Raw genomic sequence first — 22,294 nt, 5'->3', positions numbered from 1 at the left:
CCACCACCATGGTCCCCTTAGCAGAAAAATGTGCTTCTATTATATGTAGTTAATATAAAACTACCACCCTCAGCACACAAGCTTACTGAAGGCAAGCATGCTGGTTGGCATGACTGGCTATTTTCTGAGACTTTCTACCATCTCTCCATTATTCATTTGTTTTGTGTTCACTGGGATCTATTCGCAGCTACTAAATATTGTTGAGTTTGGTCTTTCAATTATGAAGCAAAAATTTAAAATTTCAATATTCTGCCAATTTACTTTCTCTCTAGTGAATATTTTAAAAATGTCTGACATCAGTGAATTTTCGGGGTAGTGCATTGGACCCCACTCTCCAGACCTCACCCCTGTCCTGCATCAGGGACACAACTTAATCTTTCCTCTGGAGAATCCCTGTTCACTTAAACCTAAACTCTTATTACAAATGCCTCACATGTAGCTTCTTTTCTTTGTCAATGATGAGCATTTTTTTCTACTTCTTTCCTTCTCCTCCAAGTTAAATCTCTAAGTTCCTCCTATAACATTTCATCCCTCTTTACACTTCCATATTGTGAGCTTTTGATCCTAATTTGCTGTCAACTGAGATGTTGCTGAATTGTTAACAGCTGTTCTTGTTTAGTTCGATATTAGTGGTTCCTTAAAACCAAATCTGTACATCAAAATTCTGGGTTTTGTTTGTTTTGTTTTGTTTTTTGTTGGTTTTTTTTTGTTTTTGTTTTTGTTTTTTTTTTACAGAGAGCCTTAGGGACACGTAATCTTATTATTGAAAACAAAATAAGACAAAACATCTTTACATAGTCATACTGCTAATATGGCACTGATCTGGGCCATGACCAGGTCTTTTGACTGTAAGTCCAAACTGTTTTCCTCCAAGCTCCACTGCCTCCCTGAACAATGCTCTACAATTCCCAAAGGGGCATTTGTTCATGTCCACAGTGTGATATGTCTATTCTCATAATAAAAGAATAAGCCTTATTTCAAGCAAGCAGGATAGTGGAACTTAAAAGTGTCTCTAGAAGTTAAGGACTGAGATGTCAACCCAGCAAGTTTCCAATTAATGAGACTTTTATACCATAGTTTATTGACTATGGGCTTTACATATATTATATTGTCTTAATAACTTTGCAGGAGGTAATAATTCTGTACAGATGAGGAAACAGCTTGCGTAAGGTAGCACGCGTGTCCAAGGTCACCTAACAGGTAGGTAGTTTGATTCATACTCATGTGAGTCTGACTTCAGAGTCCTCAGCCCCATTCTGCCTCTCTTAAATACCAGCACACATGCGACAATGCTGCATTGTGACATTTGTCATAATTTGTACATTTGTCCCCTTTCTGATCTCCATTGCACCCTCAGGCACAGCCCTACTTATTTGTATTCTTCATGTACATAGATGAAATATATGTATGGGGAGATAACATAAAATATTACAGTAGTTTATGGAAATAGACAAGATGAAAGGGAAAAGTAAAGCACCACACAAAGAATCCGTGATAATCCCCGAGGAAGGGCTTCAGCAAGAGAAAAATCTAGCTTGTTTTCCTAATTTCTGGTCATTAAATTACTTATCGTCCTGGATTCTCATGAGTCATACTTATAAATAGGACAGCTGCTACAGGAAAGGAGAAGAGGTGAGCAAGTACAGGAAAGAAGACGTCCCGGGCTGGCAGAGAGCAGAGGAAGCCAGCGCAGGAGGGATGGGTGCTCTGCTCAGCGCAGGAGGGATGGGTGCTCTGTTAGCGTGCTGCTGAGGGACACACTCCTCCTTGCCCAATCCAGCCCTGTTTCTGTGTGGAGGCAGCATCTTCCCCAGAGGGAGCTCTGCTGTTATTTAAGGACCCAACAGAATCAGCAGAAGGCCTACTTGGTCTTACCATTGGCAATGTGCAATTCCACCCATTCCATTTAATGTCTTAGACCTATAATTCTTTCATTTCAGATCGCAGAAGCAGAGATAGCACCATACACTTTCCACAGCATTTCAAGAGAAATATTTAAGCTTCTTGAGCTCCTTTGACTCTGTGCCTTGCACACCAAGCCCAATCCAAGATTCAAGAGATAGTATCAGGTTCAGGAGCATTAAGTTGCATGAAAATAGGGCACTGCATTTAGACGTTCTCCCTGGAGACTCTGGAGAGGTGATGTGAAATGGCATGCCTAAAGATAGAAGTTAATTGACGAACTTAAGATAGTTGACCAGAGCTGTAGATTAATTATCTGCTGTGATGGAGAAAGGGGGGCTACTGGATAGCTGTATTATTTTTAGATGTAAGGTCAAATGGAAAAGAAGTATAGGAAAGTAGTAGGCTTTTAAAAGGTGTTTTTTTTTGTTTTGTTTTTTTGTTTTTTTGTTTTTTTGTTTTTTCCTTTGGACTGAGGTGGACACTCTGGCCAGCCAAGAGGTAAAAAGATAGGGTTTCTTCCTTCTCACATCAATGACGATCAGTTTCCAGTTCTTTCCAGGGTAGGAAAGGGAAGAATCTTGAATTAAATTCTTCACCTTTCTTACAGTCTTACACTTTTAAATTGTACCAATACTCAGAAATCTTTCATTTCCCATGTCATAGAGATAGGTGGTTTTGCTTTCCTAAGATTACTTCATGATAATCTTATAAATCTAGATAAAACAATGATAGAATCTATTTTATTCATCACATAAGAAGAGAAATAATGATTTAGAAGCTTTCATAATAGGATTCCTAGTATAGTTTCTCAAACTTTTCTTTATGGATAAAGTATGTATGTGCAAAAACTGAGTCTGTTTGAAGTGTGCATTTCCATGAGCCTTGACAGTTCTACACAGCCAAGAAACCACCACCACAAGATACAGAATATTCCCATCACTCTCAAAAGATTTCATCCTGTCCCTTTACAGTTTCCCCCTCCCTCCACCCACAGTCACAGGCAACCACTTTACTTGTTTTCCCCACAATTATTTTTAAGGCAGGCATTTGTTTGTATCCACTTCTAGCAAGGAGTAAGAAGTGGCTACAGGATTCTAAAGAAGTATTGGGATTATTTTGAAAGCCTTCCAGTGGCCATGTCATTCACAAGTTCACTAAAGTACTTTGTCTTTTTCATTTTTCTAATGCCAGGGTGCACAGAGAGGGCTGAAGTAAAGCAGATAGCTCTCGAGCATCTGAAGAAGGGGTGCAGTGAGGAGATCAGATAGGCCCTCTCTTTTCTCTGGTACATCCGACAACGCAGGTTTGATAGCTACAAGTGTTAGCCTAAGTGTGTGTTCCTGGGGGTGGCGGAGAGAATGCGGGGCTACATCAGGTAGTTTCTACCTGTGTGGTTTCAGGTGAGTGATTCCACTTGCCCAGTAGTCTCTTTCGCTCCAGCAGTAAGGTGAGAAGGGAGAACTGAATGATCTCTTGTGTAACTCTTTCCCTAGAAAGCCATATCCCAGCAATGAAACTTGTGCTACGGTGTGTACCACCTATACATACATTGTATAGGCCATCTGTAAATATCCCAGAGGACAGATACTGTGTCCTTTTTATTTTCCTAATGCTAAATTGGACAGATAGGTCTGATTTGCAGACCCAGAGAACAGTCGCTATTCTTAAGCACTCTGAAAATATTTCTACATAAATTGTTGTAAACCTTTTCAACAGTTTGGAACAATGGCAAAAGGGTAAATAAAGCAGGTAATTAAGATGACACTACCAAAAAATGTGTGAACTAATTTTGATATACGAATCTCTGTTTAACTGTAAACAAGGCCTTTAAAACATCAGTGATTGGGTTGTTATAAGTCAACGTAAGCAACTGGAATAAGAAGAGAGAATAGAAATTTTGTAAAAGAAATATTTTATAGCTTTCCATATCTCTTGCAGAGATTGTCCTTTCACTGAGGTTGCCTGAGACAAACAGTTCAATTGTCTTTCTTGGCTCTTTTTAACCTTTCTTTTTTTGATTCTGTCACTGTGACCTTACTTTGAAAATTAAGAGGAAAATTCATAAAAATGTAAACAACATTAATGTCTCTGTATCTTGTTGAAAAATACTATTTTCCCTGAAGGAAGTATTATGTTTACTTTTTCCTTAAGGCTGCAATATTTTAACTCAGCCTCCGGGTCACTTTTATCTCAAGAGGCTTTGAAACCAATTAATACCAAAAAATAGAATTCTCTAAGACTTACTTTTGCAACTAGAAGAAAAACAGAAAAAGACTTGAACCCTCTCAAGTCTATCCTATTGCAAACTGATGACCCATTGAGGCAATTGTAACATTGTTCCAAGACAGTATATAACTATTATATCATCTACTTTCTTTTAATAAGGAAAAATATTCAGAGAAGAGGCAAGTCAAACTTGCAAAGTACTTTTCTGCTTTTTCAGTGATAATTCTACATTTTCTTCTAAGTCTTAACAGTTTTTAACTTTGGAGACATAAATCTTACAAATGTACAACTCAACTGTTGGAGGGTTTCTGATCCAGTGTGTGGGTTATATAACTTTTTTTCTTCTCTTGATGATCATCCGCTATCTCACAGGAAAAGTCAAGGAGGTCCACTTTGCAACTCATTATTATGAAATTTTTAATGGAATAAGACTTGAATGATGAAATTTGTGGATTTTTTTGGCAGCAGCTTCTTTAATGGAACCTAAAGAAGTCACAGGAGTTTTTTAAGAGCTTCAGTCTAAATCAAATCTGACTTTTTTTTTTTTTAACTTAACCCATTCAGCAAACTAAAGACAATGAGAAATATATATTTTAATGGCAAAGTTGAACATTTTCTAACATTGTTTTGGAACATGAAAATAATGTCTGAACCTCAACCAAACTGATAGTTATTTGATTTACGTATCAGTTCTATGAATCTCTAGCTTTTATTTGTTATCTCATTTAAAAGATAGTATGGACATATCATCCTCTAAAACTAACCACGTAGATTTTATTTTTCAATAGTCATATTAGTATAAATGGTGCTCATGCAGCAAAGTTGTATATTATTTCAGAAACTTAAACCATGTGTAATGTATGTATGTATATAGATATATGTAATATTGCTATATATACCTCACAGATAGCTTATAAACTTTTATACAAAGACATTTTAACCATGTATCTACGTTTCCTGTGCTTTTTAAAATCAGTCTTTCCCTGGTGTTAGGCAAAACCATTTTTCCAGGGCTGTGGAGTATATTCTAACTTTTTGGTTAAATTTTAAGCTTGTCCATCAACCCATTTTAGATGAGCTCCATTTCTTTCAAATCTTGAGCTTATAAACCTCTGCTAATTTGCATAGATGTTCATGCAATCTTAAATGTGAAAAAGATTAACAGTAGTGAATTGGAACTTGCTGGAAGAGGGGTCAGCTACTTTGGTTGGTTTGTTACCCATGGGAGGTGGGGAGGCAATGTCTCAGGTGTCGGGTCTCTTTAACTAACACCTCTTACCTCTGGGATTTGTCGGAGACAGACAATGGGCTCAGCCCGTATCAGCCAGCATGCTCCAAGTCAGACAAGCAGAAACACCAACAATGCCTTTATTCATGCTTCCACACACTAAGTAGGGGCAAAGGCACACTAAAGGTCAAGAGGGACTATAGCTATCAAGAAAGACAAGCTCGAGTGTCACACTGAAGCCAAAACTTGTACCTCCTGCAACTGCAGCCACCAGGGCAGATCACCACGCCAACAGGGCCTCTGTGACCTCTGGAGACAGCTCTGTGCTGAGAGGCCTCAGGAGAGGCCTTGAAGATTTGAAGCCTCGATCCTCCAGTTCCTCAGCCGTGGGTGAGGCCATATTTTAAGCAATATTAAAAATGTCAAGAAAGAGAAGAGGTTCATTAGAAAATCAGGAAGCTTAGCCCACGGTGGTCATATCCCTGAGCAATGTGCCTTGGATAAACAGAGTTTTGGCTTCCTGGAAGTCATGTTGCATCCACGATGAAACAAATCAATTAGATTCTTCATAGCACCATTATTGACTATATTTGCTATAAAATGTGAATATTTATGGAATACTCACTACAAAAAATATGACCTCCATGAGCTTTTGAGGTGTGTGTGTATATGTATGTGATTTGGAGTTTGTTTTGGGTTTTTTTTTTTTTTTTTGGTACATTGTTATTTCCCAAATGCCAAGCACAACATCTATCATTGGCACTAATAAATATGTGTTGAGTGAGTGATTGTTTGAAGGCCTGCCTATAGGCTCTAATATTTTACATATAGTATTTCACTTAAATTTAAGTGACTCAAATAACACAGGTACTATGCACGCCCCAGTTTACAGATGTGAAAACTAGTCACAGAGAAGTTAATTTGCCTAAGATCTCACAACTAGAGATGAAAGCCTTAGAATTCAAGCTAGTAGTCTGTTTGTGGAGTTTGTGCTTTCCATCATATGTACACGGACTCTCATTTTCTTAGCAAGTCATACATAACACTTATTTTATACAAAAACATAACCAACCTTATTTTGCTCCAAATATCTCATGACCAGACAGGTTTCCCTGCTTCTAGAATGCTTACTATAAATGCTCTGACACTTTGGAAATATTACCTTTCAGATACACCTTTCTTCTCTATCAGCCCCTTTGACTGTTTGTGTCTGGGACTCCAGTGAATTTTGAATTGTCCAATCTGAAGAAGTTAGCTTATAAAGGCAACTGACAGACTTCGGAGATGGCCACATTTTCCATCCTGTGGGGAATCCTGACTCTTACCTAGATCACCAACTTCTACTCATAATGGAAGATGAGTTGCTTTTCTTTTGGAATTTTGAATGAATTTGGCTCCAGAGGTGGATGCTATATTGGAACCTCTGGAGAATAAATTCCTTCAGTTTCTGCTTACTTGGGGACTGTGTGCTGAGGGCCATAGACTGTTACAACTAATGAGCCAAAACCCTACCCTCAAGTGCTCACTGAGAGAAAGGGCAAATGGCTGAGCTTCCATGACTGCTCCCTTCTGAGCCAGTGGCAGTGGACAATAGATTTTATAACACCAGGAGCTTGAATGAGGAGCTGGACTGAGACCATAGAGACAGCAGAGTGGCTATAAAGCAATGTGATTACTTTTGGCTGTGATAGGACTGGGCCATGTGAGCTGCAAGTGATAAACTCTATAATCCATTAGTGTTTCTCAATTTTATCCATTTTCCATAGGAGGATATGATTAGCTTTTTTTATTTTTTCTTAAAGAATTGCTTTCCCATTAAGATTGTCTTTTAAAAAGGTTTTATAATGGTCTCATTTGCAGTAAACTTCATTTATATCCTGAGAATGAAGCTTGGAATTGCAGCAAAATAATCCAGAATACCATGGAAGGAAAAGATTATAATCTACCTCCAGGACTTTTTTTAGGTAATAGTCAAGATATGCAGAAAGAGGAACAGGTTATTTTCACCCACAGAATTCATGCCCCATTGGAAACAATATGAACTGGGCAATAACATCAGCAATAACTATTTGTATTTTGGACATGTTCAATGCATAGATATTAGAGAAGAAAAATGTATTACAATTTACCAGTCCATAACCATTAAAATAAAGCACTCTGTCTGAAAGTCAGACTAAACTATTCTCCTCTATCTTATTTCACCCAACTGTCAAAAAATCCAGCAGGGTAATTTAGAAAGTTAAGCTAGAGAAGGGCTAAAGTTTATTCATGACTTCATGAAATAAATATTACAGGATACAGAGACAAAGAAGCATGTGTGTGCTTTAATCAAGATGCAATTGTTAGTGTATCAGAGAGAATATGCATTCTTGCCATCTGGAAAAGACAATATGAGGTGTGTAGGGAGCACCTGAGTGGTTTTCTGAGGAGCAAGTCCATAACTTCATCAGGCTTACATGGATGGTCATAATTTATTAGGTTATGAATCATTGCTCTAGCAAAGTGTTGAATCTGTCCCACTATGACAACATTTACCTGCGAGTCATTTAGCTGGGATGTCTGAATGTGAGGACTAGATTCCAGCATCGTCCCCAGGGAGAGAGTCAGATCGGGATCCAGGGTGAAGGAGCTACACTTTGGAAGTAAACTAATCCCAAATGAGCCAACATAAGTAAACTTTTCAGGGCATTATTAAGCACACAGAAGAAAATGTTGTGGCCTATAAAATAAAGTTCATTTCCCTCACTTGATGAGCAGGTCGTTCTCAGAGATATCTCCAGGTGTCCTTTTGACGAACCCCTCCTCCCCCCAAGACAAAGAACAAAGAAGTTGAGAGTGGAAATTAATTTTTTTCTCTCTAAGTACTATCCGCATGCTGCTTGGTCCCAGGGATTGTGACCCTCGTCTATAGATGAACAGATGCACCAAATGTTTGTCTAAACTATCGACTTTAAAAGGTAAGATATTCTGATATATGCTACAACATAGATGAACATGGAGGATATGATGCCGAGTGTAAGAAGTCAGATGTTATATGGCTCTGCTTGTATGAGGTATATCTAAAATAGTCAAAATCATAGGGACAGAGAGTAGAATGGTGTTTGCCAGGGGCTGAAAGAAGGGTGGAATGGAGAATTACTACTTAATAGGTAGAGTTTCAGTTGAACAAGATGAAAAGAGTTGGAAATTGATGGTGGTATTGGCTGCACAACCATGTGAATGGACTTCACGCCACTGAACTGTACACTTAAAACAGTTAAGATGGCAAATGTTATGTCTTGTGTATTTTAATACACATATATACACAAAAATAGAAAAAAAAACACAAAACCATGGGGCCCACCTTAAAGCCATCACATCAGAATCCCAGAGAACAGGGCTTGCACATTTTGTTAAAATTCCCCCATGTGATTATGACCTATAACTAAGGCTACAAATTACTGATTGAGAGTAGGATTTTTCATCTTGACACTATTAGAATTTTGGATCCAATAATTATTTATTGTGGAAGAAGGAGGCTGTCCTGTGCATAGTAGGATATCAAGCCGCATCCCTGGCTTCTACTCATGTGATATTAGAAGCACCTCCCCTTTCCTCAAGTTGTGATAATCAAAATTGTCAGACAATGCCAAAGGCCCACTTGGAGGGGACATGGGCTGAGGAGCAAAATCTCCTGGCTGAGAAAAAGAAAAGCTAGTATTGATAAAGAAGCAAGTAATATTCTCACAGCTACTGCCCAGCCTCTGTACTTCAAGAGGGGAAATTCTGTCCCCTGAGGCTTGGTGCCTAGTGGACCAGTGGATCTTCTTTGGATCCACATGTCCCTGTCGGCTCTACCCTGTACTAGTGTACTGGGAAGGTTCAGGTCAGGGCTGAGAGCAGACCTGACCAAACAAGTACTCGCAAATTTTCTCCCTTAGTGAGGGTTATTTGTTTTTGTTTCATTCAATTTTGCTTTGTTTGCATTAAAAGGCAAGAATTTGACCTCTTCTTTTTCCTGGTTCAACTTTCATTTGGGGCTAAGAGGCTTCAGTATTATCTGATCATTAAAACATAAACAAGGTATAAGACAGTGTGTACATGTGTGTGTGTGTGTGTGAGATTGAGAGAGAGAGAGAGAATTTTGGGGTACACATCAATTAATTCTCAAAATAATCTTGTCATATATCATGCCACTTAATCCTCACTAAAACTTCATAAGGAAAATACTATTACTCTAATTTGACAGAAGAGAAAACTGAGGCTCAAAGATGTAAATATATAGCATCTAAATGGATCATGAAGGTGCTAGATGTTGTATCCAGAGCCCAATTCAAATCTGTCAGATTCCAAAGCCTATGCTTTCTTCAACCATAGCACATTGCAATGGTTCCGTTTAACCCGGAACTTTACTTGCATGGTCTGGACAGCGTATTGGTACCTCATCTGCTTCCGCCTATTACCATTTGCTTCACCAGCATGTAGATCTAACATCCATTAAAAGATTCACTTCTGATCCTGTCAGAATGGCCAACAGATGGTATTTTCTGCTGAGAACCTATAGCCAGTCTGACTGACAGATTCGTCTTGCCAAGGCACAGGCATCAGTGACCACAACCATGCATCCATTTTGTAGCCCCCAAATGTCCCAGCATTTGATGGCACACACAGGGGTGTAACCAAACCCAGTAGTCATCCATCATTTAATCCATCCATTTGGCAGTACTTTCTCTTGCAAGAGCAAAAAGACCATCTTAGGTGTGTGAGTTGCTGACACTGAGAGTCAACCATCCCCGTGAAAGCGCTGGGGCACCCTGAGACTCCACCCGTCTGGAGCAAAAGCACCACATTTGCAGACACCTGTGGTTTGCCTAATTACATTTTCGCAAACCCTTGGAAACCAGTGAGCGCTTCAGCTGCACCACGCGTGTAGTCTAATGAGGTTTCAGAACCCTATGTTATGAAATTGTCACAGGTTATTTGTCAGGAAGTGGCTGCCTTGTGAATCCAGCAGACTGAAAATATGGGGGACCCACATTCTAATAGTAATTCTTAGTAAGTATAAAAAATAAACATGACTTCAATCACATGCAACAAGTAGTTGCTGAGCATTCATTTCATACGCCTGTGAGTTTCCCAGGTCTTTTTATTCCCCTGAGCACCCTGGAGGGATTGAAAAGCAAGAGCCTCTGCTACCCACGTCCTTAAATTTGAGAAAGATTTGATTCCCAATGAAAATGGAGATCTTACCTTGAAATGAATTGATCAGTATTGATTTCCTTTCCTTGTAGATGGATTAACTACCCTATGTTCTTATGCTGACCCTTTTTTTTTACAAATTATTGTGTTCTTTGCATTCATTCCTTTTAAAGTGTATTTAACATAAGTATTATCACCCCTTGGTTATTAAGAGATGGATGATCTGGTGGGGGGATTATTCTTGCCTTTGGCTGGCAGGTTATGTTTCCTCCCTTTTTTTCTTTTTTTTTGGGGGGGGGGCTCCTTGCTTCTTAATCCCGCTGTTGCTAATTATGAGTTCTCTACACCGACTGGAGCATTGCCACAGCATCCCAGTCTCTGCCTGGGCTCAGTAACACCTCCGTGGCCCAGGGAGTCTCCTGTCACAAGTGCCACCGGGCCTCATCTCAGAGCCAGGAAGCCCTCCCTGTATAGGCACTTCTTAGCTGCTAGCAGGTGGGGTTTGGAAATAAACTTGTACCATGTTTTGTCCTAAGACCACACTGCCTGAGGTTTATTGAACTCCCACTATTTACAAAGCCATCAATATAGAACTTCTCCAATCTTTGGGGGAAGGGTATCTCATTGTCTGCATTCCTTCTGTGGGCATCTCCTAGGTACTTGGGGTTTTCCTATTCTGCTCTAGGAATAACCCAGCCTGTATGCCAGAGAATAATTGCGTCAAATTATGATTACACGTTCACTATACAGAATTTGGAAAATGCAGGAAAATTAGCACACATACAAAATAAGTGTAATGACATGACCCAGCAGTAACCCCAGTTTTCAATCTCTGTGTATATTTCTATGTTTATTTTATGAAAAGGGATTGTAACTTAATACTGTTTTATTAACTGATTTTTAATTAACATATCTTATTATTTTCAATGACATGAAACCCTGCTAAGTAATGCATCATATGACTGTATCATTACATACTTAACAAATCAATCGCAGCCCATCTAGGCTAGTTCCTTCTTTTTATTACAAATAATGTGCAATATGAAAAGATTTTCAAGGGTATTTGTGCATGTCTTGTTATTCCCTTGTGATAAATTTCCAGACTTGGAATTGCTGCATAAAAAGGAGGCATATTTTAAGTGAGGACTCTCTTCTTGACCTGACTCTACCAATTCTGCTTCCCATGGCTAGATTTTCCTCATCCTGCATTTGTCAGCTCTGATACTTAGACCTTCCTCAGCAGAATTACATGAAAATTCCTGGGTGCCACCCCCCATCCCCATTACTGGAACTGCAGCTCAAGGGTCTGCACACCTGATCTTCCACAACTGCATTACGTAGCAACAGGACAGACAGGAGCCACCACTGGGCCTCACGTGATCAGTCACCCTGTGGAGTTAAAATGTACTGATTTGTTTCAATCAAGTATAATAGGACAGAAGACACAGAAATGATTTGTCATGAAGGAAGAAATTTACACTCACGGATCCCTATAACAAGAACGCACACTGAGTCATGCAGAGCCACGTGAGAAGCACCAGGTCCATCAGGAGACAAAAATGAAGGGAGCAGAGTGTGGTCTAGGGCCCATCTGGGGTTTTCCAGAGAAGGAATGGGGAAGGCAGGGTAGGTGCACTAAGTGAACTTAGGGTTGGATAGTTTGAATAATTTCAGTGGTCGCTGGGCTATACAGGGTTCTGGTTTCTAGTAATCTGGTAGCTGGTTCTGGGAGGCAAAAATGTCAGGGCAGGGGGAATATGATCATGACCTCCTTTGGAAATGAGGAAATAGATATTTACTGGAAGTGAATTAGAATCTTGCCAACCTCTCCAGCCTTGATTCTACCCCCATACCCCCAAATTTCCTAACCACTGGCACTAGGACTAGGCTTCTAGCAATGCCCACCAAAGTGGCACCTAACGGGGCCAAGACTCTGATAGATTCACTTCTGTGTCAGTTGACCCAACATCAGGCACAAAGAAGCTAAAATATCCAAGCCCGAAGCAGGTTTGCTGAGTTTTGTGCTCTATATAAAGAGGTCTCCTGGGGGAGAGACTGAAATTCTTGGCAAGATGATATTTATGAATTAGCTATGAATTTCAAATATCCCTGCATCCGTATCACTTCATTAGTATGGAATCAAAAATTCTAATTATGGAGTAAATGTTTTTGAAAGGGAGAGAGAAAAAGAGTTTTCACCACAATCCTTGTTATTTCTCTTGTATAGGAAAATCTAAAATTGGACCAAAAGGAAACGGGACTATGAGCTTCCAGCATTCTCCCTGTGACTGGATTACTCCATATTATTATTTCTATTCATAGTTTACATTGCTTTTGTAGAGCTGTTATTACTGGAAACAAAAACACGACAATAACCCTTTGAAATCTTTTCCAGCAAGTTCTCTAAAGAGGTAGGCCTCTTCCCATCTCATCGCAATTCTTTTCTAAGAGGTCAGCTAATTTTTCCTTTTAAAATCATTGATATTTAAATCTGCTCTTTCTTTAATAGTCACTTGCCAAGAATTGTCAAATCTCGTTTTGAGCACGGAGGTAAAAATGTCCTTATCCGTTGTTGAGGAGGCAAGTGTTCTCTGTCATCCCGCGGGGAGGTGGCGGCCCCTAAACCCGCGTGGGCCGCCCCCTGGGCTACTTCTCGCTCACCTGCCTGCGCTCAGGTGTGAGCAGCAGCGGAGAGTTGCCTGTGTGACAAGGCGACAGCCCCAGGCCCGGCAGAGACACCAGTAGCACAGCAGCAGGGACGTTTGCTCCTCGTTAGCCTTTCCAGAGCTGCGGGGCTCAACCACCAGGTCTTTTTGTGGACAGGCAACAGGTACGCGGACCTCACAGCCTGCAGCACCCGTGGTGCTTCCAGAGAACTCCATGCGCCCCGTTCGCCGTTGTCGCTTGCGTGCCAGGCAACCCTGGCCGTTTCAAAGGCACAGACCGCACAGGCCCGCATTTCCTTCCTGAGGCCCCAGACATCTAGTGCCTGCTCCGTTCCAGCCACGTGGGCAGGGTGCTGGGCTGGAGCCCTCCCCCCCCCACTTATCCCCTGCATGTAAATCAGCCTCCCCCCTCTCCCAGGAGCAGCAGAGACCCATATAAAGCAGTCTCCTGAAGCTGGGTTTGCTGTAGCAATGTCCTTGTCAGAGCTCAGTTTCTCTTGTCTCTTTGTACGCCCAGTGAAAAATTCTGGAACAGTAGCCCCAAGAAAGCTTTTCTTCCCCCCTCCCCCGCCAGCGCTCCTGCGGATGGGGGCGCCTTCTGAGGCCTGCGCCGGCCCCTCTGCTCCTTTGATGGCCCGGGAATGTACATTCCTGTCTATTTCAGCTGCGCTCCCTCTAAAGGCGTTTTCAAAAATGTTAACTGCTGAACTCTAGCCAGCGTGAAGCCGTTTCATTTTGCTTCAGCCAGACTCTCAATACTAAAGCTCCCACAAAGACATTCACACTGTGTTTTAGAAACGAGAGAGAAACACAAGTTTGAGAACACTTTGCAGGAGTGAAATTGCGATCTTTGCAGCAGCCGTTTTGACTTGTGTTTGGAATGAGTCAGTCGCAAGATAATGCGAACTGGATTCAATGGCAGAAAATGGTACGAAAAGGCCCAGATACACCATTATTCAGTGTTTCTGAAACGGCATGGAGAGAGCTTTTAGCAGGATCTACCCCTGCTTACAAAATGTGTACACCTTTGCCAAGAGGAAAAATGTGAGAGCAGATTACATCTTCTGTCTGAAGTGACAGTCCCTTTCTTTACTGTCTTCGTGATATTTGGCTCAGCAAGCACCAGCAGCGGCATGTCAGCTGCTTGTTCTACAATGAAGAATGCTCCGCACACATTGCGGTTGTAAGTAGGTAATCAATCTCCCATGTGGGCAAAAAGGGAGTGATCTCCCAAATCTGTATAGACCTTGTTTCTCTGTCTCCTTTGAAAGATTCTATGTGCTCAGAGAAATTTCTGGTGCTCATCTGTAGCATATGTGGAAAAGCACGCACATGGAAACGGAACGCATATTATCCAAAAACGTTGTGACTACACCAAGCGAGACTCAGGGGACTGAGCCCCGGAGGGAAGAAGGGAGAAAGCTCTTCTTCGGGGAGCTGGTTTGCTGAAATATTTTGTTTCCCATCTTATGGTTTGGGAGCAAAACCTGATTGCAGGAAGGAAGCCTCCTTTTCTGGAGCTTGCTTGTCTGTAGTCTTGCAAGTGCAGAATAATTTCTGTAATTTGTTTTTTGGGGAACTGAGCATCAAAGCCTGGGACACGTAGCTTTTGCAGGCATCTCTGGAAAGAAGGCGGGGCTGTCCAGGGCTCTTTGCCTCTCTGTCATCTTGGCCACCCAACCAGGGTGGCCCACAAATCCTTTCTGATCTGACATCCTTATTATTTTATATTTGTTTGGACTCCGGCTAGTTTCTGTGCTCCCAGGGAAGCAGCTCTAAGGAAGTACGTATCCGTGCCTCCAGGAAGTAAAGCAGGAACTTGCGCGTTGGACAAAGGGTCTGAATATGAGAACAAAAACAAAAACCCCAAACACATGTTTTCTAAAACTGTGTGGTTGTGATGCTCTCCATTATGGTTGCTCAGGCCGCTTTTTTTTTTTCTTTTTCCATATATGTTACTCATCACCAACGTGTTAGACAATCGTGTCATTTTTTGAGGAGTGCCTTAAAATTTTTTCAATTTAACAAATGATCAATATTTAAGTAATTAGATGAAACCAGTCATGCATTTTCTGTCAGTTGAAAGACACATGGTTAAATAAAGGAGGTTTTCTCTAGGCCGTTTAGCAAAGGGCATCATTTCTAGTTCAGGAAGTCACAGCCATTCACATTCCGTGATAATATCGTTGGGTGCAGCTCACTCTCCGGCTGGTGCACATTGCAGGGTGCCCCGTTAGTGACTTGGGCTCTGCTCTGAGCTGGGAGAAGAACACTCACGGTGCAGAACAGCAGCTTTGCTCGGCTGAGCCCGGCCGGAGCCGCCATCAGGGGCTCAGATGGGATCAATGCACGACTTGCAGCTAGTGATAGAGTTTCAATTCTGTATCCATCATACTTCAGTAAGAACAATTATAACAGGATTTACTGGTAGAAGTATGCAAAGGTCAAATGATGTTTGACTTACAAGCACGAACACCTGGGAGCTAGGGATAATTTTAAGTTCTTAAGCTCACAGAAATCAAAGTGAAATCATCCAGTTGCTTATTTGAAGGTGTGATCATATCAACATAGCTTGTTATAATTTTTTAAGTTCAGGAAGTCTTGTGTGTTGTCATAACAACCCAAACAACAAACACTACTACATAGTTAAGTGTCATATGTCTTCTATTTGTATTATTTTGTTTTGTTCTTACGCATGTGGGCAGAGCATGTATACCTGGAATAAAAGTGACTGATTCGCTTTAATTTTTTTTTTTAAAGTTTCAAAGTGTTCGGCAATGGCTAGGAGAGACTCTTTTCATTTACCAACTTGCTCATGTCACCCCTAAACCCCCTTTCATGTTGCCTGACTTGGTTTAAATTTGGAATGGTATAAAGACAAAGGAGGGAAACAAAAGCAGTATGTCTAATAATTGGATTGTATTTTGACAAGTTAATTCTCCACAGATATCTGGGCTGCCAGTCTAGCTGCTACCTGGCTTCATTTCACAATACAGTCTTACGGGCTCCTTACCAGGAAGATCCTTTTTAAAGACAAAACAGAGTGTCATCTTATATCAGAAGAAGGAACTACCTGTCTCTCAAAGTTGCTTTCTGTGTGGACAAAGTTGCTACATCCAGTGTCTGAAATACCAGACAGGATTAGGAAATTAATAACTTAATAAATTAATAACTTTTTATCTTACCAAGAGAGGATGTGATTGTGAACGGCTTCCCAATGCTTAATTTTCAGCGCTCTAAATGGAATTTAAGCTGCAGGCAATAAATCAGTGACACCTTTGATTCATTATAGATAATCAAGAGGAAGCTCTTCTGATTATCAGTGCTAGCAGATTCATAGCTCCTCATTTTCTTCAAACATACACGATCAGTCAAAAGGAGGGACTGGCCAGTGGCAGAGGTGGGGTAGTGGTAGGTGGTAGGTAACAGCCGAGTGTCCTACCAGAAGCCAGATGCTTTAGGTCTATTCCACTGCAGCTCTACATAGTAGATGTCATACCTGCCAGGGCGTGGACTGACTACATTTGAGGCAGGGTGATGTGGGCAGGTTTTCACCTTCTCTGGGAAATGAGGGTATGATGCTACCTACCTTCAAGGCTTTTTTTTTTTTTTTTTTTTTTAAGATTTATTTATTTGAGAGTGCATGTGCAAGAGCAGGAGTGGAGGAGGTGGTGGGAGGAGAAGCAGACTCCCTGCTGAGAAGAAAGCCCGATGTAGGGGCTCGATCCCAGGCCCCTGGGATCATGACCTGAGCCGAAGGTAGATGCTTAACCTACTGAGCCTTCCAGGTACCCACTCCTGAGCTTGATGAAACCTATCGCACTGAGCGTAGGGCCTGGCACAGTCTGCTCTCAGGATGAGAGGTCTGGCAGTATCACTGTGGAGGAGAAACGGCAGCTCAGAGGGATAAGGGCACCTGCCAGGAGCTGCTCAGTCAGCAGATAGTAAACTTCAGGTCCCAAGCCAAGCCCTTCTGACCTCAAGGCTGGCCTCTGCACCCAGGGGCCCTTGCTCCCTGAGGTCCACAGGCCCTTTCCCATCTATTTCAGGGATTTACACTGCTCCTTCTAGACTCTGCACCTTCTCCTTGAGAAAGGACATGATGGAAACTCATGCAGATAAAGGCCAGGGATTTTCGTTTTAGGGACATGGGCTTATTGTTTTGGGGTCAGGTTTTGTTTTTTTGGGGGGATTTTTTTACCCCAAAAGATGCTCTAAATTATTATAGTTGGACTGTCCTTTCCACATAGAAACGTGGGTTTTGTTTTTGTCTGATTCTGCTTGTCCTGACCAAAGCAAGGCCTTAACTAAGCAGTGCGCCATCGGCTTGCTCAGGCCTTGGCCCTAAATTAGAACACATAGCCCCTGTGTCAAAAAGACCATGGGGAAGGTCACCTGCCAACAGGCTTTCCGAACATGAGACTTTCTGCTGGAGAGAGTCAGCAGAGTTTGTTGCTGGAGCACAAACATAGGCTCTGTAAGCTGGCAAGTCCCTGGGCATGAGATTTGAACCCTAGAGCAGCCCCACCTTTCCTATGAGTCCCTTCCTTTTCCTGGCCTTGACTGGAAGCACCAGTGGTTCCCACCATGGAGAAGGAAGATGTCCCTGACAATGAGAGAGCTTTCTCGTTTTCTCCCTTTGCAGATCAGTCTCATTGGCTTCTTTACTCATTGGACTCACCGATGGCCAGCCTGATAGCAAGTCCCGCAAAGAAGGATGCAAGAAGGAAGCAAAGGAAATATTAGTTCAATGCAATAGACTCGTATTGAGTCCCTGCCCTATGTGGACCAGACACTAAGGACAGAGGTGCATGAGTGAGCCAGCTCATCAGAGACTTACAGTAATATATCCGAGAAGAGGAGGGATCCAATCCTGGGAGAAGCAAGTGAGGACACCTGTGAGCAATAATTTTTCAAAATGTTTTTAAAAAATATACGAACTTATAAGAAAGCTGGTTTCTGATTGGAGCGATGATGGGGAGGAAGAGCTAGGATCAGGTTCCTGGAGAGAGTTATGGGTGATGAGAGGGCCCGCGAAAGCCCACCTTAAGCCCAGTCTGGAGCTTGCCTTCTGCCCCTACCTTGCCTTCAGAAGCACCTGCTGCTGTCTGACCACAAGGTAGGGGCCAACGGCCACCCTCTCCTCATGGCAGCCCCTCCTCCACATCACAGAGAGACTCCAGTAGGCGCTGACACTCAGGCCTTCCTTAGGTCATGTCCCCAGAAACCCCTTCATCCTATCCGCTGAGTTTTTTTTCTCCAGGCTCCTATGGACTTGTACCGAACTGTAACTTCTCCTGCAACTCTTTGAAAGTTCAGGCTCTGCTAAGGTTCTTGCTCCTTTACCTCCAGGACACTCCACAGAATAGCAGAAATACTATTTTCCATTGGTTCTCAGATCCATTTCTACTTCTTCCCATTTTCACATAGTCACATCCCTGAAAGCAGGGTGTGCTTGAGTGTTGATAGCATTTTACAATTAGAACTGGCAGCAACTTTTTAAATTAGTGGCACATAGAATAATGGCACATTCTACAATTAGCAGCATCCTAGATTTAATCAAATACAGCAGATTTGTAGATGCAAAGCAGTGCTTGGGCAAAGGGGTGGCACCCCCATCACTGGTACAGAGGATCCAGATCCCAGCATAACTGCAGGTCAGGGTCATGTGCTACCTCCCCACCCCCCGAACATATGAGAACCTCTGCATGGCAACCGATATTTCCTCTTATTTCCAGAGGAATTGGGAGCGTGAGAGTCAAAAGACTTTCACAGTTCTCATTACACAAAGGGGGAAGGCTGCTGTCTAGACATAGACTATAATTACTATTATTATTTAAAGTCACTGAAATGCCTGAATTGAAGAAAAGAGCAAAAGGGCTCATATATGCCAAAAGCCCTATTATGGTCCCCAGTAAACACCTCCCTGTTTCATGTGACATCTCTTCCACCCTTCGTCGGGGAAGCTGATAAAAGAAGCTACCAGAATCTCAGAGAAGTTTGTGGTTGATATAACCCATAGACAGTATTTCTACAGTAAGCTATTTTTTAAAGTGCTCTCAATTTAGTTAACTCTAAGGTCAATTAAAGTCTTGAAATGCCTATGCAAGGCAGCCCAGCATGCTGAGATGAGCAAAGAACTTGTCAGTATTGCACTACATTTTTGTAATTGTCACCAGATCCTACAGAATGCCCCTGCTTTTATATTTTAAGAAATACAACATATGATTCATACTTAGATCTATGTTGGTCAAGGCACAACATTTGAAAAGCAACCATAAGGCTGTGGCAGTGTATATAAACACTGCAAACTGCTTCTGAAAACAATTTGACTTCCAACATTTTCTATTTAGCTGACTTTAATCGTATTTATCAACATATTTGCTCTTCTTACTAACATCTGTCTCCTCCTGCTTCTCTCAACTGCAAAAACACCTTCCTTTGTGGGAGGATTGGGGATCTGTGTGTAGGTCTGTTGAACCCCAGAGTGGAGTTGGTCCCCTGAGTCATTGAAATGAGTCACCATTTGACTCGTTTCAGCCATGGCATCTCTTCCAGCCACAGCTGTGACCTACTGATCCCCACCTGCAGGTAGGGCCACCCTCATCTCCCCAGGACCATCCAAATCGAAAATGACACATACGTCAGTCTTCGAGGACCACACTGTAGTCAGACTCCTACCAGGGTGCTCTGGGTCACTACTAAGGCCCAGCGTGGCCCGGGCCCCGGGCTCACCCTGTGCCTCCCACTCTTCTACGTGAAACGTGGGTTCCTGGTGAGTTGCCTCATTGCCTGTGACTCCTGAAAGGACCTTTACTTTCCCGCCTCTACTCCGAGGGCCTGAGCCTCTCTCTCCTAATCCCCAGCTGGATGGTGGGGATGGCTCCCTCACACAGATCTGCCCAAAGCCATTTGTGGCCTCACTTTCTTGAGGATTCCCTGCCCTGCATCCTGCTGCTACTGTTCCTCTCCACCACTTAGGACCCTGTGCTATGCCATCTATGTCATCCAAACCACACTCTTCTTAATTGGGTACTGTTTACCTTAATTGCCACCAACATTCCAGCCATTCCAGAGATGCATACTAGCCTGCTAGATCGATGCTTTTTTTGATAGCACCTGGCACCTGGTCTGTCCTTCAGTCGCTGTCCTCAGCCTTCTCATTCGGCTTCACGTAGCTTACCATGCCTCGTCGATTCCAGAACTATGACCCTTTTGCTAAAGGCTAGGCTCTCACCTAGAATGCCTGGCCATCTCTCCTATCCCCCTCCATCCTTCATGTCTGAGTGCACAATTCACTTCTGTGTTTCTTGTTCATTTCATTCTTCATAACTTTCAGTAGGAACCCATCACACGATTTATTAAATGGGTTGGACAGCAGCATGGGTCAGACCTAAGGTAGCCAGGATACACTGAAGGCAAAAGAGGAAACTGAGGCTGCATGTGGGAGCTGTCAGAAGACCACACCAGGTGGGCAGGACTCTAGCCCGTGAAACAAAGGGAAGATCAAGAGGGCTGGAGTAACTGATAGAAAACCAAGGGACCCAAGTATGGAAAAGAAGGCTACAGGGTACTATTCAATGGGAACCTTAGCAAGAAACCAGCAAATCCGGAAAGGATCATCTCCATTCAGTGATCTCTGAACCTCCTGAGTTCTTGACCAAGTATGACATGGTCAGTCTTGATCAGTACAACATGATGTGTGTCCCAGGGGCTGAGAATATGGGTATCTGAGACTCTGGGCTGGTGTCTGCTTTTGCAGTGCTCTGGTCTAGAATTTCCCAGCCTGCACTGCACAGAGCAGTCTTCATGAGACAGTCTAGGTGTGCCAGGTCAACTGAGTGCCATGATAGGATGATGTCTGGGCAATGCTGCATATTCAACATTCATGTGGTGTTTGGATGCTCTCTCTATCTGATTATGAAATTGCCTGCATATCACTTGAAGTATTTCCCAGAGATGTGGTTCTGTACACTCTATTATTTCACCGTTTCTAGAATCTGGAATCCCATTCATATTCATGTCTTAGGAGTTTCCAATTTCAGGTATCAATTTGCCCCAAAATTTAAAATTTTTATTTCTTTCATGTCCCATTTAAAAGGGTAAGTATTTACTCTGTTTATGAGAGTGTAAATTAGCACAAACATTCTGGAGGGCAATTTGGTAATATCTAGGGAAGTTAAAAATGCCCAATCATGTCTCTAGCCACCCTAAAATTTTGATGTTGAAGCTTTAACCCCTAATGAGGACCTAATGAAGTCATAAGAGTAGGGCTGTAATCCTGTAGGATTGTGGCTTGTAAGAAAAAGAGAGAGAGAGAGAGAGAGAGAGAGAGAGAATGAGAGAGATCTGTCATGTGAAAACACAACAGAAATGTGGCTGTCTGCAAGTCAGGAAGAGAGCTCTCACCAGAAAAGTGACCATGCTGGCCTCATCGCCAGCTTCTGGCCTCTAGAACTGTGAGAAAATTAATTTCCATTGTTTGAGCCTCCCCAACAGTATGCAGTATTTTATTGTATCAGCCTGAGCAGACCAAGACACCTACAATATAGAAATTTAGAAATTCAAGTTCTAGGTATGTGAACAAGAGAAACTTTGAATGTGAGTCCAAGGAGTCCTGTACAACAAAAATGGAAACCCAACTAACTCTTCATAAATAGAGGAATAAAGGAATACATTATCTTATATTGATAAATAGAACACTATAAAGCAGTTACAAATAGCCAATCTACAAATCTGCAGGTGCCATGTAACTATATCTCAATCTTTTTGCACAAAGTAAAAAAAGTCAAGTTGCACATGGACATGTCAAATATGGTAGCAGCTGTACAAACCTTAGAAACACAAATCATCTTAACTGCATAAATATGCATACAAATGCATATGAAATGCATATGAAAATAAAAAAACATGGTGGAAAAACCACCAGTTTCAAAACAATGATTCACTCTGAGATGAAAGGGAAGTGATAGAGGTAGGGGTATCACAAAAGACCTCAGTTGTATATGTATGCTGTTTATTTTTTATAGGTGGGTTGATCCATCCTTGTTTCCTCCCATTTACTCTTAAGATCAGTCCAGTCCCTATTTTG

The 22,294-nt window shown here is 41.9% G+C and overlaps 3 long non-coding RNA genes across 3 annotated transcripts in view; 1 reads left to right on the top strand and 2 right to left on the bottom strand.

Moving 5' to 3' along the window:
* LOC140634969 (uncharacterized) overlaps positions 1–22,294 on the top strand; it is a 76,928-nt gene that overhangs the window by 24,191 nt on the left and 30,443 nt on the right. The window contains exons 7-9 of the long non-coding RNA XR_012032297.1: positions 1,129–1,200; positions 6,529–8,316; positions 17,849–18,101. This is a non-coding gene — a long non-coding RNA (uncharacterized lncRNA). The remainder of the gene's footprint in view (positions 1–1,128; positions 1,201–6,528; positions 8,317–17,848; positions 18,102–22,294) is intronic.
* LOC140634971 (uncharacterized) lies at positions 4,103–7,147 on the bottom strand. The gene is made up of 2 exons (XR_012032299.1): positions 5,411–7,147; positions 4,103–4,614 (listed from the first exon to the last, which is right to left on the bottom strand). It is a non-coding gene; the product is annotated as an uncharacterized lncRNA (long non-coding RNA).
* LOC140634970 (uncharacterized) lies at positions 11,540–15,933 on the bottom strand. Its single transcript, XR_012032298.1, has 2 exons — positions 13,199–15,933; positions 11,540–11,926 (listed from the first exon to the last, which is right to left on the bottom strand). It is a non-coding gene; the product is annotated as an uncharacterized lncRNA (long non-coding RNA).

Source organism: Canis lupus, chromosome 6, assembly GCF_048164855.1.
Source record: "Canis lupus baileyi chromosome 6, mCanLup2.hap1, whole genome shotgun sequence".
NCBI classification, from domain to species: domain Eukaryota; kingdom Metazoa; phylum Chordata; class Mammalia; order Carnivora; family Canidae; genus Canis; species Canis lupus.
Note: the sequence above shows the minus strand (reverse complement) of the source record. Positions and strands in the feature narration are given on the sequence as shown.